This window comes from Rhinichthys klamathensis, unplaced genomic scaffold (genome assembly GCF_029890125.1).
Source record: "Rhinichthys klamathensis goyatoka isolate OS25496 unplaced genomic scaffold, OSU_Roscu_1.1 h1tg000269l_1, whole genome shotgun sequence".
NCBI lineage: Eukaryota > Metazoa > Chordata > Actinopteri > Cypriniformes > Leuciscidae > Rhinichthys > Rhinichthys klamathensis.
Genome location: NW_026606789.1, coordinates 2,766,333 through 2,774,665, shown reverse-complemented (window position 1 = coordinate 2,774,665; position 8,333 = coordinate 2,766,333). Strand labels below are relative to the sequence as shown.

Genomic DNA, 8,333 nt, shown 5'->3' with positions numbered 1-8,333 from the left:
TCAAAGACCCGGCCACTGTAGTAAAACTTCAGTTCTTGTAACAATTAAAAACCCAGATAGCACATTTACTTCTCCAAGATGTCTTATAAAGATCGCTTGCACAAACATCTGATAAATATCTTTAAAAAGTCAGTTTTTCATACATTCTAAATCATAATCTTAAAGACATTTTCTAAATGTCTTGGTAACATCTGACAGGAAATGTCTCATAGACGCATTGCAGATAAGCAAACACTAAAACTACGTCTTCCAGATGAAAACAATCTCATCAAATAGATGTATCTGCAATGTATGTGTGCTGGGAATACTTATGTTTCAATAAAACCTAAAAAAAAGTAGCAACATAAAAAAATTGTTACTCAAAATTAGCCCATTCAGTAAATAGTGCTTATAGAGCCTATATTAATATATATATATATATATATATATATATATATATATATATATATATAGGCTACATACATACAGTATATTCAGATGTTTGAATCTCTCTCTATCTCTCTCTCTCTCTCTATCTCTATCTCTCTCTCTCTCTCTCTCTCTCTCTCTCTCTCTATATATATATATATAGGCTATATATATATATATATATATATATATATATATATATATATATATATATTAATATATATATATATATATATATATATATATATATATATATATATGAATTCTCCAGTGTCGCTCTCTGTTTAAGGATATTCTGACAGCAGCACAATCTCAGTGGGTCGGATCAGTGCTGTCACATGTGTAGATGTCTCAGAGTCCTCTGCGTCGATCTGAGGAGTAGGCTACACAGTTGTGTGAGAGGAAAAGGAGAGCTCTGTATTATTCAGTACATCACTGAACCTTCCTGCTACACTGTTATACTGTGGCAGTGCATAAGTGGACCTTTCCGTTGCTTGTGTGCCTACAGATGGTCTATTTTAAGTGCACAGTGTAGTAGTTACTGTAACGAGTGCGCCCGCATCACTGGACTTCACATTGGTGAAAACTAGAGAAGTAGATCAAAGAAGACAGAACAAGGTAAGCCGACATACTTTTTATACTTTGCTGTGAGATATGGAAAAATAAATGCAGAGAAATACAGCTTATGCAAGACGATTCTTCGTTTCACGCTTTATCTGTAATAAGCTGTAGGCTACATGGGGAAAAAATTCGTCCGTTTGGTAGCCTATCTGCTCTAGGCAATGTGAAATATTTGTTCGTATGGTTATGTTTAAAAAATATAATAAGCTGTTTCTTGGCAGTATTTTCTTTTAATGTTTTTAATATTGGTGCTTTAACTGATTTGGAAACCAAACATGCTGCACGCGCATTTGATGCCCGCGAATTCAGCATGCGTCCGACCATGCTGTATAAAAACTCGCTTGATTTTGAGAGACAGACTAAATTCGACTGCGTACAATGTTTCTGGATTATTGCCGATGAAAGCGTGACTATAGCAGATGAATTTGGGTAATGATGGTATATACACACACCTAAGGCTACACAGTAGATGGTTTAATGTAATTATTGTCTTATTTTGACTTAGGTTGAACGCACGGCTCAAACACTGAGTTTCAGATGCTTTTGCCGTTTGTTGATTCAGTGGTGTAGTGTTTCTCTGACAACCACAACCTACAATATGCTTTCTGTGGTATAGAATTAACTGCCATCTTAATTTAGACTAAATGAACTCTTTATTCAAAAGGACTGTCTTTATTATGACATTTATAAAAATTAATATAGCCTAATCAAAATTCTTATTTTGTTTGTTTTTTTGGAATATTGCAGTAGCCTATTTATTATACATGATTGTTATGTGCACATCAATTTATTCATGTGGCCACGTTATCTTTTAAATTAACTTCCCATCCCTCTTGCAACCACATCTCTTCTCTGATAATTCACTAGTTCACACTTCCATATAATTAAATAGAGTAAAGGTTATGCGTATTTGGTGTGCTGTCTGAGGCCTCCGATCTCGGAATTTGGCCTAAACCCAGAGCACTCCCCCATCCCAGGTTAGGATAGGAACAGTTAGAAGTGAGTAGATAGGGTGGTGGAGGGATACTGGAAAACCACAACCATCCGACAAAGTCCTGGCCTACATTTTTTCTTGTTCAAGGAGCAGTCGTTTCATTCGGATATAGGCCTACGTCACAATAAAGAAGAATGTAATTTCCGTTACATGCCAGCTTTACAGAATAGTTTGCCATTATTTACTGACTCACGTCCTTCGGAACACATCTGACTTTTTATGTGGAATACAAAAGGTTTTTTTCTTTTCTGAAAAAATATTCTGGTCGCTTTTTTTCATATTGAAACTGAATCAGGTCTGTCTGGGACTGTCATGCTCCAAAATAAGCACCATAGTTTTTATGACTCATATCCCACATCTCCTAGAGACTATCAGATTACTTTGTGTGAGGAACAGGCTGAAATATAAGTCTGATAATCTTCATCTCCAGTGATATTTTTACTTTAGAACTGCTGTGGCTGGATGATCTTGAGAACCTGACCAGTCAGATTTTAATGAATAATGACAAAACATAAAACTATTGTATACATAAAATACATAAAACTTATGACTTCAGAAAAAGTTATTATTTTTTTGCATCCTTTATGAAGATGGAAAAGCTCCAGGGTTTGGAATGACATGAGGGTGAGTGAATTGTGACAGACTTTTTATTTTTATTTTTGAGTCAAATATTTTTCAGCTCAGATCAGGAAGCAGCGTATAATATCTTTTTACAATTTTTACAGTGTAAGTGCTAAGGAGATTATTGTAGCAGTCAGTCACAAACACTCATTCTGTTGAACTAAAGTTAGCTCCTTTTTAAAGATTTCTAGCCTAAATCTATGCATTCATAGAGAGATTGAGTTCCTGGTGAGTGTTTGGTGCTTTCTGAGCCATTCTGTTTGATGCCGTAATATTCCTCTCATCTCAGTCGAGCTTCTGCCTCTTGCTTGCACTGTCAGCGGTATTTCATAGGGGGAAAAGGCTTGCATGCTCTTATATGTGTCTTTTTCCATTCCCAAAACCATCTTAGCTGAAATAATGAAGGAAAATTAGAGGGTCTGTGGGTTGCTTTCCATTTGCCTGAACATCAGAATGTAGCCACACGGTGCAGAATGTCAGTAGTTCTGCGTTTGTTGTTGTTGCTGCAGTTTTCCTTTTCTAATTAGTTGTTAGATGTACTAAAATCTATTTAAGTATGGATTTAATTCAATCAAATAAATAAACCAGCACCAGTGTAGCAAGGGCTTTCTCTTTGAATGGAATAAAAGTAGGCAAGACTTAATTCTTGCAAGATGTGGAATATCGGCAAACAAATGTTGCTCTGGATCTACAGTACGTTAGGAATCTATATGCAAATAGTGTCAAGACAAAGATACCCGCACCAAGCTATTGAATTGAGGACAATGTCCTGCTCTATTGCTCTGATGCTCTATAGTCTTGAGCTTTGCTGTTTTTTCAAAAGCCACATAAAAAGATAATGATGGAAATATCTTTTTAAACCAAATGATCTGCAGAAGGTATACATCTTGATTAGACAAAGCGTATTTAGACTGATTTTGCCACATAATTTTAGATAAAAAAAAAAAAAAACTTGATTATCAAAGATAAAATGTTAGTTATAAAATATAAAATTTGTATATATAGAATATAGTATATTTATCACATGTGTATGCAATTATTAACTTATTCTATATGATTAACTTAATAATATCTCTCAGTCAGTCCCTCTGCTCTTCAGAAACTCTCATGGCACAGAAATGTTTGCTTAACATTTACAAATTCATATCTGGCATATTCAGCATAATGCTTGCCCCTCATATATTCATAGGCAGCAGAATGAATGTCTATAGACCCTGTGTTGTAAAGATGATTGAATCTGGATAAGCTGTAACTTGACGTGGTATTGCGATTCAACAGAATAAACTCTCAGGCACATATCTGAGATGTCCACACTCTTTGTACATAAGATTAAAAATGGAGGCTGCATCTTCAGGTACTATTTCTGTGAAAGTGGATATCACATGGTGTAGCACATCTGCTTCTCCGCCTGTTGCGTGCTCAGCTCTGATTCTGATCCGGCCCCAACAGCAGCACAGCATCTTAAACAGTGTGGCTCATCAGCAGATAGTCTGATGTTCTACCTCATGTGAACTTGTGTTCTCCAGTCACTCAGACAAGAAGAATATTTTAAACATGATTTCTTGCTTGATCTGTTTGTGGCCTCTTTTTTCTCTTTGGTTATGAAACTGTGGATGTTTCAACCATATAAACCTCAAAAAGAACATTTGAGGTTTAGTCTTACAGAATATCCAGAGTAGCAGCAAACAGTAAGCCCAGCTGTCCAAGAATGGCCACTTATAAGCAGGTAGAAACCATTACATGAAAGTGACGAATCAATCACATTTTTATTTATTTTTTTGCTTGGCATTTTTTATTTATTAAGTCTAAATCATGACAGCACAATGACAGACTGGCTTGAAATAAGCTCATGGAAATAATAATGCAGTATTCTCATCCACATCTCAACATTTTCCTTTTTAAACAAATGAGTTATTTACCATAACATGAAAAATTTAGCAATTTCAAACAGAATTTAAATATTGTTGCACCCCTAGAAATAACTCAGGAAACAAAGTAAATTATACACTATCGTTTAAAGGTTTAGGGTTGGTACAATGTTTTTTAATGAGAAGTCTTGCCAAGGCTGCAATTATTTGATGACAAATTCTGTAAAAACAGTAATATTGTGAAATATTGACAATTTAAAATATCTATATTCTGTTTGAAAATATTATAAAATGTAATTTATTCCTGTGATGGCAAAAAAAAAATCTAAATTTTCAGCAGCTCTTTTTCTTCAGTGTCACATGGTCTTTCAGAAATCATTCTGATATGCTGATTTAAAGCTCAAAAAACATTTCTTATTATTATCAATGTTAAAAACAATATTTCTTGTGGAAACCATTTAGCAGCAAGCTAATCAGTTTGAATCTGCATTTTTAGCCAGCACTTGCTGTTCTGGATGAAGTACTGTACGTATCAGATGGCCAGGAAAGAGACTGTGAGTGTGCTTTCTGAGACTGACAACAGTCAACAGAGCCTGCTCAAAGTAAAGGATCATTGTGTTCGTGCTGTGTTTTTCACCAGCAGTGGGGTTTCTGATATGGATTACGGACTTAAAGGACATGTTGGCGGTGGACTTAATTGAATTTGGAAAAACAATTTTATGTAGTTTTCTCTCTTCCATCCTCACACTGTGCTGTATTCATGCTGGGGTTAATGCAATATGTACTGTGGATCAAGGTACACACAGTGTCCTTTTTTCTCTGATATGTGAAAACTAAAAGGTGGGGTAGGCAATTTTCGGAGAGGCTAGCAATAGCAATATAGCTTTGAAAGCATGAGATCCACTAGAATCCACAACAATACATTTAGACCACTTAATTTAGTGATTGCTATTAGGATGTGAAGAGACTTTCAACCAGCAAAACAACAAATGTTTCTGCTACAAATCACATACCCTGCCTTTGACTAGCATGCTGAACAGGAAGTACATTTTGATTTTGACACCTTTTTAATGAAAGGCCAAAGCTTGTTGGCACACATGTCTCTGTTGGGCCTTTATTGAGTGGGCCTGTTATGAGTGAGCTGTGATCCCAGAAAGCCTCATTTAAAAATCACCTTTCAAGGTTAAAACATGAACTCTGAGGTGAAGAGCTGGGGTTGCCTTTGAGGGATTGAGATCTTTTGCATTCTGTTGATCAAATTTAAATGTTCCCTAATGAGGTGGGAATGATGTGTAAAAACAGAACAAGCAGGAATTTTGCCCACATTCATAGTTCAACCTCCACAGATGGGGTCCTTGGATTCTCAGTTGTGTTCATGAAATATGCATGCAAAGGCTTAAGGTGTCCTTGTATCTGTTCATAATGTCAAACTTAGACAATAGAGAGTCCTTTTTTCCATTACCTAAATCAATAGCTGGTTGATTTGTTGTAACCATTAACAAGTCAGCACTTCACTAAGACTGGCTATAAAATATTTATCTCTGTCCCATATTAAAGGGGTCATCATGAACTGCATTGCTTTGTTTTATAATGTTTGCTGGGGTGCACTTATAATGTTAGTATGATTTTTACATCAATAATTGTCATAATTTAAAAATAAAAGACATTTTTGCTGGCCTGGGAAAACCCAGACAACTTCCGGCAAATTTAGATTTGCTCTGAAAGTTAGTCTGGCAAAGAGCTCATTCAAGCCGATTTCCAATCCGTAGAAATCACGGCACCAATCAGAAACGTTGGGGCGGGCTTTACACGATGACGACAGCGCTGGGATTTTGAAGCAGATTTTGTAGCCTACATCACAAAGATGGATTGTGTCCGTGCCGTTGTGTCCGTGCCGTTGTGTCCGTGCCATTGTCTGTGCCGTTGTGTCCGTGCCGTTGTGTTCGTGCCAGTGTCAGTACCTGTGTCTGTGCCGCTGTGTCTGTGCCGGTGTCCGTGCCGGTGTGTCCATGTCATTGTGTCCGTGCCGTTGTGTCCGTGTCGGTGACGGTGTCCGTGCTGGTGTCCGCGCTGGTGTGTCCGTGCCGGTGTTTCCGTGCATCGGTGTGTCTGCGCCGGTATGACGGTGTGTCCGTGCCGGTGTCCATGCCGGTGTCTTGGTGTCCGTGTCCGTATCTGTATCCGTGCCGGTATCCGTATTATTTAGAAATTCTGATAGTCATGTTTCCTGTTTTTCATGTGTTTCCCTTGCCATCATGTGTTTATATGACATGCTTCCCTTGTCTTATGTGTCATATATGGGTGTGCGATATCACGATTTTTGATCGTGGTCGATTAAAATCTCTCCACGATCTGCTTTTGTAGAAATTTCGTGCTACAGTGTATTCTATCAGTTGCAGTTCTGGCGCCTCCGTCCCAAAATACTGTACAATGTGATGTACTTTCACATCACATGTTAATGCAGAGGTCGAGTTACACTCACGGGATACTGCAATTCACAAAAGGTTAAACATTAATTTTCATTCGCGTGTTGATGTGCTGTTAGGGTCTAACATGCGCTTTTCTGAGCGCATACACCTGAAGCGCACATGCACTTAAAAGCTTGTCAAACAGCACCTGGTTACTGGACTAAGTTATCTTTTGAGTATTATTGTATTATCGATCTACGAACGCCGATCCAAGCCTGCTGTTCACGCTCACCTTATCACAACTTATAGCTCGTTCACATCTCACCAGCGCACTTGGATCGGCGTTCGTAGATCTACTGGTAGAGACTGTTTTTCAAAGATGGCTGTTGCCTGTATACGCGAAGTTGACTGTATGTATAAAATATCTTCTTATTAAACTGTCTGGACACTGACAAAGTTCTCAATGCTTCGGTTTGAAGGTAGGGACCCTCATTATGCTACCGTGTTAGTGTGGGGCTATTTTCAGCCTTGTTAGTGGTATTAACAAGCGATTTTTATTTGTCATTACACTATGCCCAATATACTAGCGTTATACTAGCTTTATAGGCTAAACTGTTTTTAGAGATAAAACTATTTACATTCGATAATCATGAAAACAAATCTCAAATAACGGTTGACTAGGTAACAATGTGTAATTAGACCAAAGGTTCATTTTGCGCCGGAGTTCTCCTTTAATGTTAATAAAACAACAAAATCACTGCTCTGGGAACTTTAATAGTAGCTTTAATACGTATCAATGCATAATTTACACAGTCTGTGTAGTGTTTTATTTGTATATTTGTTCATTAATTTCTTTCTTGATTGCTTCTGTTAAATACACCTAATGTAGCTGAAAAAATAAATCACTGTTTATTTCATTTGTATATTATATGTTGTGTATAAGTAATGTGTATCTTTGTTCTTATCTTTTAATAACAAAGAAAATAATTTGTATCTTCGCCACTTTGGCCGAAATGTCTGCCATTCTTTTTTAATTTATATTTTGTTACCTTGTAAGGCTTTGTTTTTTAAAATAGGGACATTAGTTTGGCTGTAATGCTCAGTCTCTTGCAAAATAGTAAAACCAACATGAAAAAAAATCGTGATTTAATCGTGAATCGTGATTTTCCTGAAAAAATAAATGCTGTCTTATTCATTATTAATGCTTTGTATTTTTTTGTACATATATATGTATATATATTATATACAAATTATATATATTTATATTGTATATTTATTTATTTATTTTAAAATTAATTATTGGGTCCATTCTGTGCATGAAAAGTTGGCATATTTCCATGAGAAGAGTATCCCTTTTGACCGCTCAGCATGTCATCAGATAACGGGCCTGTCTGCCATACAGTGCACTCAGCA

The 8,333-nt window shown here is 36.5% G+C and overlaps 1 protein-coding gene across 1 annotated transcript in view; it reads left to right on the top strand.

Moving 5' to 3' along the window:
* The first annotated feature begins 759 nt into the window (after positions 1-759).
* Positions 760-8,333, top strand: part of rap1gapa (RAP1 GTPase activating protein a) — a 105,125-nt gene continuing 97,551 nt past the window's right edge. The window contains exon 1 of the mRNA XM_056268149.1: positions 760-1,026. The gene's annotated coding sequence lies outside the window, so the exon portion shown is untranslated. The remainder of the gene's footprint in view (positions 1,027-8,333) is intronic.